At 42.0% G+C, this 16,503-nt stretch overlaps 1 long non-coding RNA gene across 1 annotated transcript; it reads left to right on the top strand.

The window, feature by feature from the left end:
• The first annotated feature begins 1,374 nt into the window (after positions 1 to 1,374).
• On the top strand, positions 1,375 to 14,702 carry LOC134731144 (uncharacterized). Its single transcript, XR_010113267.1, has 4 exons — positions 1,375 to 1,492; positions 10,789 to 10,931; positions 13,099 to 13,824; positions 14,573 to 14,702. It is a non-coding gene; the product is annotated as an uncharacterized LOC134731144 (long non-coding RNA).
• Positions 14,703 to 16,503: the final 1,801 nt, after the last annotated feature.

Raw genomic sequence — 16,503 nt, 5'->3', positions numbered from 1 at the left:
ACTTACCACTAGCAAGTTTCTTAACCTCTCCAGCCTCAGTGACTTTATCTGTATAAAGGGGATAACAATTGCCCCTAGTCATAGGGCTGTTGGGAAAACCAAGACGGTGTGAATAACAGACTTACACATAGCAAGTGCTCAATATGGATAGCTAGTAAGTTAATTCTGAGGCAACAGATTCAAGTCTACTACTACTGAGCTCCGACTATGTGTCTATTCTATATAGGGACTGCATTTAACAATATTCCCACAAGGAACACACATTATCTTCACTTAACTGATAAGGAGACTAAAGCTTTGAAAGGTTAAATGGCATGCAGCAGTTCTCCTGCTAGAAGGCCATAGAGCTGAAATGTGACGCCAGGTCTTCTGATTCACAGGCTAGTGTTCTTTCTTCTAAACCCCTGGATATCTCTGTGAGCCACGCATATCTGATTACCCCAAGGATTCTCAGGGTCAACAGTAAATAGGGTAGAGAGGCCGTCAGTCCCTGCTTTCTGCTTACTGCCAGAAACCTTTCCAATTATCTTTGTATGACCAACACATATGTAAATGCACAACATGCTTTAAACAGTTAAGAAAAACATAATTTTCCCATAATCCTACTCCGGGATTCTTTTCTCTCAAAGTTTCATTGACTTTCTTAGAATGTCTAAATGACCCTCGGAATGTTTTTCACCAGAAAAGTTTTGTTGTTTTTTTCCCCACTGATTCCAAAACAGTGAGTTGACTCCTCTTCTTCCTGGAAGGATTTCTAGGTCATTACAAATAGCATTTTTCTTTATAGTTCTCAAGTGACCTTTAGTGCAAACATTTCTTTCTTCTTCCTGGGGTGGGTTCTGACATCATTCTCCAGGAACACAAAGGCCTCCACAAGGTTGATTTATCCTGCTGAGATTCTGGAAAGGGTCTCTTCTCCTCTGACCATGTCTTAATTCACAATTAAGGGAAAAATATTTAGCAATGAGTCTCTTTCCCTATTTTCTTTGAGCTTGGTTTTTAAAAGTCAGTTATTCTAACATCTGCTTGGAACATTTTATCGTCCCTAGTCAGAAGTATGGTTTTGTATTTTTTAGCCAATTATTTCTTATCTTTGGTTACTTTTGCTCTTTTTTAATTCAAATCAGCCAGCATCTGTTCCCAGGATTCAGTGCCAAGGTGCCACCCAGTTTAGGAAAGCTAATCTTTGATCTTTTTCTTTTGCCTCTTCTTGGTACCACACAGTAGTTTTCATCCCCAATTCCCCCACATTCTCATACCTCCCTTTGCAAATTCACTTGAGATTTTAAAAAGAAAAGAAAACTTTAAAAGGAGAGCTAAGATGATTGTTCAGATAAAATGCTGAATCCATACAGCCAAAATCTGTGTGGTTTTCTCCGAGTTTGCTCTGTTCTGCCTAGATGTTGTGTGGCTTAACGGGGAGAGAAGCTGCCAGCTTAGAACAGAGCAGAAGGATTTTCAGCATCAGCTCCTCCCATGTCGTGGGTCTCTGGTAAGTTTCCCAGTCTTTTGTTACCCAGGTAGCTTTTTCATGTCATGGGCATAATGGTAGAAACCACCTCCATAGGCCAAATGGCAGGCACAACATTAATGTCAGGAGAGAGGCCCAGGTGGCTGCTTCCTTACTAAGACCAGTCTCTGATATTTGCAGTTACTTTTCTTTCACTTCTTGGTGCAAACAGGTTTTCTTTTAAACATAGCTAACAATGATTTTGCAGTTTCACACTGACATAAAATTTTTGTCCAGCTTTTGAAGGAAATCTATTTATGCATGATGAGTCTTCTGAATTCTAAATCACTGTTACAGACATTTTTAAAGTGAGAGTTGTGTAACACATGTAAGATGGAGTAACAAAACAGTTTTTAAAAGTGCTTGGGCTGGGCACGGTGGCTCACGCCTGTAATCCCTGCACTTTGAGAGGCTGAGGCGGGCAGATCACCTGAGGTCAGGAGTTCAAGACCAGCCTGGCCAACACGGGAAAACCCCGTCTCTACTAAAAAATACAAAAATTAGCCAGATGTGGTGGCAGGCGCCTGTAATACCAGCTACTCGGTAGGCTGAGGCAGGAGAATCACTTGAACCTCGGAGGCAGAGGTTCTAGTGAGCCAAGATCGTGCCACTGCACTCCAGCCTGGGCAAGAGAGCGAGACTCCATCTCAAAAACAAAAAACAAAAAACACCAAAAAAAAAGTGCTTTAAAAGGACTTTTTAATCACTTAGTCATTCAATCAACAAACATTTATTTAGTGCCTTACTCTGTCAGATGCTACATTAGACCCCAGCAATATAGTAGCAAGGAAAAAGACACACAGTCCCCGTCTTCCTGGGGCTTAGAGCCCAGCAGTCTTCTGCCACCGCAGAAGGAGTCTGAATATGAGTTGTGGCTTTTCTAAGTCAAATGTAAAGTTTGACACTTGTCTTGAAACCACGTGAAAAGCCACAGGACAAAGGAAGAGAAAAAGATGTTAAAAAAAAAAAAAAAAAAAAGATTATGTGATTCCCAGGAGGATTTTATCTCCTGAGCACTTTCCTAAGCAGGTGGACCTTTTTACCCAGGGCCATGAGCCTGAATACATTAATTCCTTCCATGGTGTGGAGATCAGTGACCAGCCAAAAACAAGGGCTAGTAAACTACTTCCGGTAGTCAAATCCAGTCTACCTCCTGTGTTTGCATGGCCTATGAGCTAAGAATAGTTTTTACATTTTTATATTACTTGAAAGGAATCAAAAGAATAATAATATTTGGTGAAACAGAAAAATAATATAAAATTCATATTTCAGTTTCCATAAATAAAATTTAATGGGAACATAGCCTGGCCCATTCATTTATGTATTGTGCTATAAGGGCAGAGTTGAAGAATTGCAACAGAGACTGTATAGTTGGCAAAGCCTAAAATATTCATTACTTGGCTCTTTAAAGAAAATATTTTCTAACCTCTGGTGTAGAAAACTTTCTGGTGCTGTCACTTCACACTGCTTGGCTGTAGCCATCTCCTTAATTGCTAAGAGACACGGCAACCCCAAACAGCCATCTTCCTTTGTATTGCATGAAATACAGGGTAAGCTGTAGGAACAATAGAGAATGGTACATTGATAAGCAGGTTTGAATTTTCTTAAGCCACAAACTTGAGTGTGCAAAATTGATAATATTATTTTGTATAATGTAACTTAATTTACTTAACATTATAACATGCAATGTTAATTATTTCTAGAAAACTTCTCTGTTTTCTCAATCTTTTCATGTTAAAATTCAGTTAATTCTGGATTTTCTCTATTGTCTTCCATCTCCTTTAGATGGCACCTGTGTGGGGTAGCCTACATGGTATTCTGGCAAAGCCTGCCTCTCCTGAGATGTATCCCACCTCTGGTTACTAGCACTCCAGCAATGTTCATTACCTCACCTGGTCTTGCGGCTTTCTCTTATAACGTACTTTTTCACTTCTGCCGGATACCTGGGTTTATCAGTGCTCTGCTACTCTTGAACTCTTCTCGAGTGTGTGGAAACTTTGCACTGCTCTTCCACGTTTTCTCTGAGGTTGCTAGAGATGAGTAGAAAACCCTGGCCTTCCCTGACCCTTCCCACCCGCCCCCCACCAACCTGGGATTCTGGCATAGGAACCAGGTCTGTCTGACAATGTCCTTGCATTTAATACTGTCATCCCACCTCTTCCCATAGCCAGCTTCTTGAGTGGAAAATGTCCCCAAGCCTGCTACTGCTCCCCCTGCAGTGGTGTCTCTTGAGTTGGAAAAACAGGATGTCTTCTCTTTCAGGGCCATGATCTGAGGCAGGCTGGGAGGAGGGAGGAGGAGGCATCTGGTTGATAGCCCTTTACAAAAGGAACATACTTGTGCTTCCCAGCTCTGTGCATGCTCCAGTCAGCTCAAGTCCGACCTATTGGCTCTGTTTGATTCAGCAACTTCAGACTCTGGTTAGGCCAGATGGAAAATCAGTCCTGGAAAAACGAAAATGTAAAAAACTGTGGCAGAGAAGGTCATTCACTCCCTCATAAATCTTAACACACTAAGCCCATTGAAGGACTTGCCAGGAAAATGTGATTTTCAGTTTTCTCTTTGGGTCCAATTTGTCTTTACTGCTAAGTAGTCAAGTTGAATTAGATCCAGAACCAGATACAATCCTACCATTTTTCTTTGAAGGGAGGGACCCCCACCTTCCTGTCAGTGACCTAGCTACCCCATCCTAAAGACTGGTATTTCCTAAGTTAGAAATTCTAGCAGATCTTCTTTTAGGTTTCTGAACTGGGTGCACCCTAGGTTTCCTTTTCTCAGATGAATGAGTAATTGCATCTTTTCTGCAATGCCTCACTAAAGATGAGAAACAGTCACTCAGGATTGCATTTCACTTCATTGCGTTTTGCTTTTTGCAGATGGCAATTTTTCTGCATCTTATGATCTCCCTTGACCTGAAGCACAGCCCCATCTATCATCCTGACCATTCAAGTTCGTAGTTTTGAAAGATACACAATAGAATGGAATACAAGAAAGAGCACACCTGTCCAGGAGACTTGACCAAATGAACCCTTGTGTCAATGAGGGCATTAGAATAGGCCCTGGAATACCCATACTTCCATGATATTACCACAGTTGCACGTAAATATAAAACACGCAAAGCATTCCCCAGGCTGTTATTGGCAAGAATCATAGTTCTTATCCTATGAAGATAGGAGCAGAATAGAAGAGAGTAGTCCAGGTGTATTTCCTACCTGAATGACAAAGTGGAAATTGATGTATAATTTTCCATATGGAAACAACTTGTTTCCCCACATTCATTTCCTAAATAAGGACAGATGCCCTAAGGCAGATTCCTTCAGGATGGAGTGAGAGAGGCCTTTTTTCAGCTCCCTGTGGTAGTCTTACTATATCATCACAGAGTCTTTGCTATGCCTCCCTTCAAGAGATGGAGTTTGATGTCTTTTGCCTGGAATGTGAGTGGGACTTAGTAACTCACTTTCTAATGTAGAGAATATGGCAGGGGTGATAGCATGTCACTTACAAAGACTAGGACATAAAAGATACCTCTGGCTTCCTCTTTGCTCTCTTTGGGATCTCTTACTCTGGAAGAAGCTGGTTGTCATGTCATGACAACACTCAAGCAGTCCTATGGAGAGGTCCACATGGTAGGACCTGGGGCCTCTTGCCAATAGCCATGAGAGTGAGCCATGCTGGAAACAGCTCCTTCAGCCCCAGTCAAGCCTTCAGATGACACAGTCCTAGACAATATCTTAACTGAAACTGCATGAGAGACCCTGAGGCAGAGTCACCGAGTTAAACTATTCACAAATTCCTGACCCACAGAGGCTGTGAGATAATAAATGTTTGTTGTTTTAAATCCACAAAGCCATAAATTATAGAGTAATTTGCTGTGCAGCAATAGATAATGGAGTCCGCCTTGGAGAATATTTCATTGGTGGTGAAAATTTCATTCTATGAGTTATTTATGATATATACCTTTATGTTGAATGGTCATTTTTTAAAAAACTAGTCTGCTTTCACAAGGGATAGTACTGATAAAATAAATATTCTTATTAGTTTATAATCTGAGCTGCTATAACTTGACCAGACATGTTCCTAGACAATTTAGTGGATACACTTAAATGTTCCCCCTACGGATTACTTGAGTAAACAAAGAGAAAGTGGGGTCCAGACTTATCAAACCACTTCATTGTAACAACAGAGTTAAAAGGATATTGTGGGGGGTTTAAAATATGCATGCAAATTCTTTGACACCCTTCCCATTGAGAGGTGGGAGTCTCTGACCTCTCCCTGGGAATCTGAGCCAACCATAGTGACATGATTGTAATGAGTAGATGACTCTGTAGACAGCCCCAGCTGAGGTGTCCGTCAAGAGCCAGTATCAACAACCAGACACAGGAGTGAATACGCCTCCCAATGAGTTTTGCTGTCAGTCATCAAGTAAGTTACTCCCCACTGTCAAGTCACCCCCAAGTTGTGACCCCATATATAATGGAGCAGAGACAAAGTATCCCCACTGTATTCTGTCCAAATTCTTGCCCCACAGAATCCAGGAACATAATAAAATGGTTGTCTTATGCCATTAAGTTTTGGGGTAGTTTGTTACATGGAATACCAACCTGAACAGATGTATGGAAACAACTTTTCTTCACCTTTCAGATTAGTTGAAAACAATACAGTTTGGAGACAAGAGCTAATTAGCAATTGAGTTAAGCTATGACCGTTAAAAGACTTAACTTCAGGGCAAAATGTAAGGTTCAGTAGAAGGGTGGCAACATGAGAGCCCAAGTAGAGAGACATCCGTATGGTTTTTGCTCTGTTGTTGTTTCCTTTTGCAAATTGCGTATCTCTGAGAACATTGAAGAGCTCGTTAGGCAGCATAAATAGAGCTAGACACAGTAAGCATAAATTTTACCTTTGAGTTTTTCCCTCACTTAAAAAACATTTGCAATTACAAAAAAATTCAAACAGAGAAATACAGAAAGTAATGAGACATCTAAGTTTTCTCCCCTACTACCCAGAATTCACCGAAAGTTAATATTTTTGGACATTTTGTAGATTTTATTCATTTATTTATTTATTTTTGAGATAGGGTCTCACTCTGTTGCCCAGGCTGAAGTGCAGTGATGTTATTTTGGCTCACTGTAACCTCTACCTCCTGGATTCAAGCAATCCTCCTGCCTCAGCCTCCCAAGTAGCTGGGATTACAAGCATGTGCCACCCCACCTGGCTAATTTTCGTATTTTTAGTAGAGATGGGGTTTCACCATGTTGGCCAGGCTGGCCTCGAACTCCTGGCCTCAAGTGATCCACCCGCCTCGGCCTCCCAAAGTGCTGGAATTCCAGGTGTCAGCCACTGCACCTGGCCAACATTTTTTACTTCATATCTTTTCTTAAGTAAGAAATAAGCTGCCAGATACATTTAGAGTTTCCTCGTCCTACCCAATTCCATTTTATCCCATCCCCAGAGGTAGCCACTATCCTGAAGTTAATGTTTCTCCCTTGCTTTCACCTTTTCATTACTTCAAGCATAAATAGTTCTGAGGCTGGGCGCAGTGGCTCACGCCTGTAATCCCAACAATTTGGGAGGCCGAGGCAGGTGGATTACTTGAGCCCAGGAATTCAAGACCAGCCTGGGCAACACAGCAAACACCTGTCTCTACAAAAAATACAAAAAAAATTAGCTGAGAGTGGTGGCATGCAACTGCAGTCCCAGCTACTCCAGAGGATGAGGTGGGAGGATCATTTGAGCCCGGGAGGTCAACGCTGCAGTGAGCAATGATAGCACCACTGCACTCCAGCCTGAGTGACAGAGTAAGACACTTTCTCGAAAAAAAAAAGAAATAGTTCTGAAAGTTATAAAGTTACCTTATAATTGCATTTATTGAAAGCTAGTTTTAATGATTCTGTCATCATTCAATAAGTTGATTTGGTGAAGACAAGACAGACAAATGTTTGCTCTCTCACTTACTAATGGATTAAAACTTCTAGGATACGTGCTCTCCATCTAGTGGTAAAAACGGGATAACCCTAGGTGCACTAATGTCTGATGTAGAGGAATGAACACACACCAAGGGCCTTCTGTGGACAGGACACTCCTCTGGTGTCTGTGTGGGAGACACAAATGAAGAGAAGATAGACTCTGGCCCTCAGGGTGCTAAATCTATGGAACATTGACCACGTGGTCAACAACCACATGAGGGACACAGAGGCCTAGAGAGGTCAAAGAACTTTCTCCAGGTCCAACAACAAGTAATTGGCAGAGACGCAAGCCAAACTCTGACCTTTCTGACTTCGAAGCCCATTCTCTAAACTGTGATGCTTGATAGTACTTTTAAACATTATTTTTATATTGAAACAAGCATAGATTTCTTGTGAAGCAGAATATAAATTTTCATGAATTGTAAGGATTTAAGAGAAGAGCTTTCAAATAAATTTGGCCTGTTTCTTGGATGTCTCTAAACCCTCAAATCCAGGAGTTTCTGCCTTTAGAAGTCCCGGGGAGGAAAATGTTGAGAAGCGCTTCTTGGGGATGACCTTCTAGCATAGAGCAAGGGAAGGTTCAGAGTGGGAAGCATGGCACTTGAAAGAGCACTAGTAACAGTGATATTGAAAAATGTTAACACCTGGATCAGCTGGGCACTGACTAATAGAAAAGAGCATTGGCCAAATAGTCCAAACACTGAGCATAGCAAACAGCTTAGCTTTAACTATGCTTAGCATCTTCTTCCTGAAAAAAGAAGGCTGTATGTCCTAGGTAAGGAACAGGGACCTAAAGAAGGGTGAAGATTTAATAAACTATCCACTGGAAATTTCTTTCACGGGTTCCAAACCTGCTCTTCCTCTTCTGTGTTCCAGCCTTCATTAGTCTCCCAAATTAGAAACCTTAATGTCATCCTCGACTTAATTTCTCGATTGGACTAGAATCCAATCTTGATTTCTCCTCCTTACCTCATTGGTCCCCTGGTTGCACTTCGAGGGATAGAGAGAGAATTAAGTGTGCCTGAAGCAAAAATACCAGAAAATATGAGTCCATTGAAAAGGAAATTTTCTAGATGGAATAGCAGGTAGAATTAGTTGGGACATGGTTTGGGCAAAGAAGTAGTAAGAGCATAGTGAGTGAGGATGAGAACACACTCCTGCACACACTCAATCAGTGAGGTCAGAGAGCACAGGAGGAAAGGTCAGGTTACGGAGGGCGTGGAAAGCCATCTGTGCAGCTTATGGTCTATTCTAAGGGCAGTTGGAAGCTGTTGGAAGATTTTAGGCAGAGGGGGAGGGGCATGTAGCAAGATATGATTCGTGTTTTCAAAACATTACTCTGACTGCAATAATGAATTCTAGGATAGCAAGACTGGAAGCAGCACTAGGAAATTTTACAGATGTAGAGAAGCAAGACAGTGCTAGTTTGGATGGGAACAGTGGTGAAGATGGAGACAAGAGAAGATATTTTGAATATGATCATAGGTAGAGTCCATAGGGAGCCCTCTGATATTATCTAGTTCAACTTCACCTTACAGATGAGAACTTTGGGGTTCAGAGAAGTAAAGAAATGTTGTGTCACCATCTATAGATGGCAGAGCTACCACTCTGATATGAGCTCTTGATTTCCAGCCTAAAACACTTCCCGTTGTATCATACTACTTTATGTATTGTTTTGTGTGTGCTCGCTGTTATTCTTCTGCCAGATTATAAATTTTCTGAAAGCAGAGAAGTTGCCTTAAACGTGAGCAACTGATAAACTTTTTGTTTGCAAAGGCTATGGCCAAGGTACATTGTAGATGAAATGTAGACATAGTCCTACAGTCCCAGGATCACTCAAACCCAGGCACATAGAGGAAGCTCATTGACATTTCTTAAATCAAAATGAAGTGTTGAATTACATACAAAGGTTCCAATCTGTGGAAAACCAAATCCCATTGAGATTCAGACTCCAAGAAAAAGTTCAGATTCTTGCTTGAGTTATGAGAAGGGGAAATTCTAGAGGTAATCCACATTAGTTCTTTATGGAGGAGAAGATAATTGCCCTTGCAGAAACTGTCCCAACTGACCCCAAACTGGAAAGCATTTGGACACTCCCTTCCCTCAACTCAGGGAGGAGTTTTACATGGGCTTAGTGGAGGGTCCACATACTCTTCTTCAAGACCTGGCAATACAGACTCTGATGGAAGGGCAAATGGATTACAAATAGCTCCAGGGAACTCTCTTTTCACTTCTGCCTCTAGATTGATAAAACAGCATTGGCTGAGCCATCATTTTGGGTGTTGTTTTTATCCAGAGGAATATGCAGAGCCAAGTAGAAGCCGAGGGAAAAGCAACCCTGGGGACTGGCTTCTCATACCTAGCTCTGGCTTAGGCCTCTGGCTAAAATAAAGGAAAATGGGAAAGAAACATCGAGTTTATAAATGATTTGATCTGATTCACTAAGGTAAATGAGCAGAAAGGGATTAAGGATAAAACCAGATATAAATCATTATCAGGGATTAAGTCATAACTGGAAATAACAAATGTTCATTTAACTCAGCCATTTCCAGTGTTATCTCATTCAGGAGTCCAAGCTTGACAGGAAACAACTGGAGAGAGGTACATACAGATTGGGTGCAGGTGAGGAAACCCTTTCCATCTGGGATAGTTGGCAGCATCAAACACAGCCATCTGGAAAATCTCTAATAAAAAGATGCCACTTGGTTTCAGAGAAAATGCCAAACATTTGTGTCTGTTATTAATCATGAAGTTATTGAAAATTAGCTTTGAGTAGCTTGGGTACTAATGATCAATGAATTAAAGGTCATTCCCTATATCTTATATTTGCCCTTTGTCTAGGTGTGTGCAGCGTTGGGTAAGGTCCTCCTTAGGACAGATCTATTTCCTTGTGCTTTCAGCCTCTCATTCTGTGTCCCTCTCCCTCTCTCTCTCTGGCACCTGTTGCTTTCTTGCTCCAGTGAGGCTGTTTGGAACTCCTAACCAGGTTTGCCCACCGATGGATGTCCTATGTTCCTAGATTATTCCTTTACTCTTCATTGATTCCATAAATCCTCCCACTTCCTCAGCACACTGATCTCATGAACCCATTTGGAGGAAAAAAATCTGATTGACCTTATTTATGCTATGAGTTGGGTGACTTACGCATTAAGATACGCGTTTTTCAAATGGATAGATCTTAATGGTGGGACAGTGTGGGAACAAGGGCCACCCCTTGCACTTCTAATATTGTCATGTACTTTTTTTCATTGCCCTTATATAGTTTTTAATCACATAATTGTATAGTGAACTAGTTAATTTCTTTCTTTGAATTAGATGACAAGCTTAGGAGAATAAGGCCCATGACTGTGTGCATTTCTCAGCCCAAAGCCCCATGACTAGGCCAAAAAGGAGATGAGGGAATACTTCTTGTATGAATGAATGAACGACAAATGAATGAATTGAATTTTCAAGTACAGGTAAGACAAATCTTTTTCATATCTGCTCCAAAGCACAAAAACCAACCAAACAAATAAGACCCTGAAATCATGAAAATTGAAAGATTCTTGTAGGGAGCTAAACAATTGCTAATTTTTTTTTAATCATAGCACTGTGTAGAGATTTCTTGAAATTAAAAAAGGAGGAGAGACTTCATTGGGGCTGACAGGTAGGTTCAAGGAAGCAAGGCCCAATTACTTAATACTCTTTGCTTTCAGGGCATCATTCTCCTCAGATAAGAAAATAAATCAATATCATTCATTCCCACCTCCTTCCCCATTGCTCTGATGAGACAAATGATTTGGAAACAGAATCTCCAGCCTGAGCCCTGTGTTTCCAGCTCCCCAACTGGCAATCCTGCCACCCACTCCTCCCACTCCTATCCCTTCCCCCATGCAGACCCTCTTTTTCTCTGGCTTCCTTGGTGATGAGATATGGGAGTGGGATGTTGTACATAACATTTGCCAATTTAGCATGAGCTCAGCCTGTGCTGCAGAGGTGTCCTTGTTCTGCCTGGGTTTCTATGAAAAGGAGATAATTTAGGTAAAAGTGCCTGGTGCATAGTAGGAACTCTTAACATGAGACTTCTTTTCCTCCTACCTTCTTAGTTCATTAAAACACTTCTGAACCACTGCTGTGCAGCAAGCATCTCTGGCCTAAAAAAGAGGTTAAAATGTTCGTAATTAATTAAACTGAAAGACAGTAAACTGGGATTAGAAATGTACATATGTCTATATGTGAAAAGGAGCTAAGAAATTGCAAGTGGCAGTAGCCTGTAATTCCCTAGAGTGGAGGACTCTGAAAGAGGGTGATTTATCTTTGAGCATCACTCAGGTGCCTTTTTTATAGAGTCCTGCTGTTGCTATGGAAATCGTGTCTGTAGAAATGTGTGCAAATCTAGAATGGATTGCCAGTTGCATGAATAGGGAAGTGTGGGGAAGGGGCAGGCAGGCTGACACCTGTCAGTCTCCAGCACTGGTCCTGAAGAGAAAGAATTAGAATGTGATTGAGGAACATGGAGAGAGTGCTGTGGGGCAGGCACCACCATAGATAGCTCAGTGTCTGAGGGACTCCAAGACCATCTAGAATCTCCAATCTCCACTCTATCACTTAGGGTGACCATTATTATGTCTGTTATCTTAGTGTTTCTCATGGAATGATAAATAATAGCATCCCCTTTCACTGTCAGTGTTACCCTGGTTTAGTTGATAAACCGAATAGTCACACGATCACTACAGAATATAGTTTCTGTCATAAAATGAAAAAAGCCAACTGGAAATGATCCTGTCACACCTTTGACGATATTTTATGCACAGGACTTAAGTCATTTATAAAGTTATTTTCCAGGTAAGAACTATGTCTCCCTTTCTCTGCACTTCTCCCACAGCTTCAATTGAACAGCTATGCTTCATACCCACCCCCAAAAAGGAACAAATATCTTTTATCATCTCACAAGGAAAAACTAAAGTTGTACTGAGTCACGGAACTGGAGATCTGCTCGGCTCTCTCACTAGTGAAGTGACCAGCTCTTACATATCAGCCTTCCAGACTACATATTTCAAATTTGCACCACAAGGAATAAATAAATGACTGCCTATAGTGAACCCTATAAGGGTGGACCATTCAAAGTTTCTTGCTGTGAGCAACTTAAATAAAAAAGTGATGTGTTGAAAGGACACTGGAGACATACAGAATCCTTGGCGGGAGGCTGGAGAACAAGATTTAGACAGTGACAGGCAAAAAGTGGGCCTGGGCAGCCAGACCACAGCCAAGATCAATGTCACAGTTGTCCCATTCAGACACTGAATGCCTCTGCCGGTGGGCATTGAACCCCACTGGTCCACCATGGTGGGCACCGTGACCATGACTGCCCCACAGACTGGTTGGTGTTGCCACTTTTGCTGCCACTAACAGATGGATAATCCATGATTCCTCCTTCTTTGCCTAATTAGCTTCTAATTCTAAGCCCCAGATGTGTGCATCTGATGGGCCAAGCCTACTCTGGGTGCGTAGGCTCTAGTAGCAAGCAAAGCTGGAAGAGTGAATATCAGCACTTTTCGGCTTCTACAGAAGAAAGTGGTTTTTGTCTACAATCACAGGAAAGAAATTCTTTTTTAATTAATTAATTATTTATTTATTTATTTTAAGACAGGGTCTCGCTGTGTCACTCAGTCTGGAGTGCTGTGTCACAATCATAGCTCACTGCAACTTGGAACTCCTGGGCTTAAGCAGTCCTCCTGCCTCAGCTTCCCAAATAGCTGGGACTACAGGTACACATCACCATACCTGGCTATTTATTTTTATTTTTTATTTCTGTAGATACAGGGTCTTGCTATGCTGCCCAGGCTGGTCTCGAACTCCTGGCTTCAGGCAATCTTCCCACCTTAGCCTCTCAATGTATTGGGATTACAGGCATGAACCACTGAGCCCAGCCAGAAAGAAATTCAAATGCTCCGCAGCCTAAATATATCTGCTACATGGGGAGATGATGAGAATTAAATCTGAGAATGTCAAGGACCTCTATATATAGTTTTCAGAAATAAGATCTCTTAATGTCTATCGAAATCAATGTCAAATATTTCAAAATAAGGCCTTAAAGCAGGAGTCTCTCAGATTTCTAGAAAGGGGAGATAATTTTTAATTGTCCATGGCTTTGGGTCTAATGCTAAAAGAGGAAAGGGAAAGGAGGAAGAAAGGCTACTACTTAAAATTCCTAGGGACAGGGAAGTTCACAGTCCTGGATGGAAGAAGGGGAACATCTGCCAATTTTGCACCATCATCTGCCAGAAATTCCAAGCAACCACAGAGAAAGGATGTAATGGAAGGATGGAAAGGTATTGAGCCAAGATCCAGAATTCTAATCACAGAGAGAAGGTAAGAATGTGGGCCATAGTAGAGGAGAAGAATTCCATGGTGAGCTGAGTGTAACAAGCGAGTGGTGTTCTCCAGAAATCTTGAGCACCTGGGTGGTTCATGCACCAGGCTGTGACTCAGACACAGCCTTTAGGAAAGAGGGACACATGGATGATGATTTGAGCCAAAAAACACAGGAAGGGTCATCTAATTATGGGACAGGCCAGCTGTCAGGGCAAGAAAATTTGCCAGTGTGTCGCTTTGCCTGCAAGTTATAGAAACCCAATGCTAATTAGCTCAGGCAAAAAGAGAATTTATTGGAGGAATAAGGGGGTGCCTCATATAACTGCCAACAAAGTGGGGAAGGGGCAGCTCTGACCCAGTGATCAAATGTCCCCAGGGCTGTCTTTGTCTCTCATCTCTACTTCTCTCTGAAGAGCAGAGGCATCACTACCTTGAATCGGGACCAGCATTCAACCAATCAGGGAACAGGATTGTTCACAGGGCTAAAGTCTTATGTCCTGTGGCTTCTACCCCCAGAGGGGAGATGGTCCTCTTCTTTTAGTTCCAACTCTGTGGAAATAATCTAATGAGCCTGGCTTCCCCAGGTCAGATGTCCCAGTTTAAGTTTCTGACCATTTAAAAAGGCAATTGCTAGTTGCAGGCAAATAGCTAACATTGTTACCTATTCCTGGGGTGATCGATTGTGGATAGAGAGGTGGGGTCCTGATCAATCCCCCTTGGGTTCATTCTCCTCTGGATCTGTCAGGCATGCATGTAACAGGCCGTGTAAAACAGACACAGCCCTGGAACCTCATCTCCCTGAGTCCTTGCTGTTCTCAGAGAAGGAAAAATCACTTCGAGCTTCAGTTGGTGTCTTTTACATCCAAGAATCTGGATGGGAATTGGAGCACAGAGTTTTTCCTTGGGAGGAAACAGGTAGGAGCCCCAATATTATATACCCTGTTTTGCCATTCCTGATAATAAGGCAGTTGGCTTGAGAGAACAGTATTACCGGGAGCCCCTGAAGGGCCGGGACAATGCCTCATCACCGCTGGGTATATCCCAGGATGCTTGTGAGCAATCCACAATGGTGGGGTTGAAGGGGGCTTGTTACAAACTCAATCTTATAAAGTGCTGGTGAGCACGGGCAAGTGCCCACTGTGCTGACCTGACAATGGGGAGGACTTGAGCTTAGGGAGGCCCTGTGGCAGGGACGACAGGCACCAAAGCCGCCTAAGAGCCAAGGATGTTGGTTGTTGCTTGGAACTGTGAAAATGTAAAGGTAGCTTACCTTTCCTGCCTACTGGTCCCTCCTAGATAACACATCTAAGGCCACCCAATTCACATTTGAAAAGGAAAAATGTGGTCAGTCTCTGTTTACATCCCAAGCAACTGCTGTGAGGGATTCTTGATGGAACTGACTTAATCATACAGTTGTTTTGATATCACACAGACAACCACAGTTTTTAGTTTGGAAAAAATTTATGTGTGCATTGACCTGACGCCAGCTGATGGCAGCTTCATCTCCCGGCCTGGCTGGGCTTTGCTGAAACCAGACCCTAAAAAGTATACTTATGATATTAAACTTGTATTTTTTAGTGTTGGAAGAATTATCACTTTCTAAACAGAGCTGGATAATTGGAAAAGGACAGGGGGAAGCTCCTGAAAAACTGTAGTTGAGTTTATGCTTCACTGCTCATAAGAGCAGAGACTGGCATCCGCCTCCTAACTTATATGTGCCACTGAACATTTTATGTGAAGTTCTGTTTCAGGGACTCAATTAAATCTATGTTTCACCCAGCTCTCTCTATATGATAAGTCATGGTCTACCAGCCTTCTTCCATGGCAAAATAAAACTCCATGAGTGGATTCAACCATCATTTGCTACTTGAAAATGCCTCAGAGTCATCTTTTTCTATTTCTACTTTTACTTAAGTTTCTGTCTTTTTGGACACATTCTTAATTTTTTTAATTAAAACTCTATCCTTTTAGGGATATATGTCAACATATCAACTGCTTTGTCACATTCTTTGCTAACGCCAATGTCATCAGAATTTAAAAAGCTGAAGTGAGGAATTGCGTTTTGGAATGAAAGCCACGTGAGCAGTAAGGGCAGCCAGCCAGAACCTTCCGGGGAAGCGAGTGAAAGCAGAACTGTGGTGGAAGACTTTAAATCCCCTTTACAGTTCCCGTCATCCTCCCCCATTTCCCAGCCTCTAGGGCCGACTGGAACAAAGGTGGTGTCATATTCCCTGGGCACACTGCCTGCCACTGCACTTTTGTTTTTTCTTTTTTTTTTTTTTTTCTTTAGAGCAGTTTTAGGTTCACAGTAAAATTGAGAGGAAGGTACAGAGACTTCTTTCCTATATACTCCCTGCCCCAACACAGTCACAACCTCCCCCATGACCAGCACTCCCCACCAGAGCAGTGCATGTGTTACATCGGCACATCGTTATCATCCAAAGTCCACCGTTTACACTTGGGTTCATTCTTACTGTTGTCCATTCCACGGTTTGGACAAATATATGATAACATGTATCCTCCATTATAATATTATACAGAATAGCTTCTTCCACTGCTCTTAAAATCCTCTCTGGTCTGCCTATTCAACCCTCTCTTCTGACCTCTGACCTCCATTGATGTTTTCATTGTCTCCACAGTTTTGCCTTTTCCAGAAGATTCTACAGTTGGAATCAT

The sequence above is a fragment of the Pan paniscus genome, chromosome 8, assembly GCF_029289425.2.
Source record: "Pan paniscus chromosome 8, NHGRI_mPanPan1-v2.0_pri, whole genome shotgun sequence".
Classification (NCBI taxonomy): Eukaryota; Metazoa; Chordata; class Mammalia; order Primates; family Hominidae; genus Pan; species Pan paniscus.
This window is presented reverse-complemented; position numbering and strand designations above follow the sequence as displayed.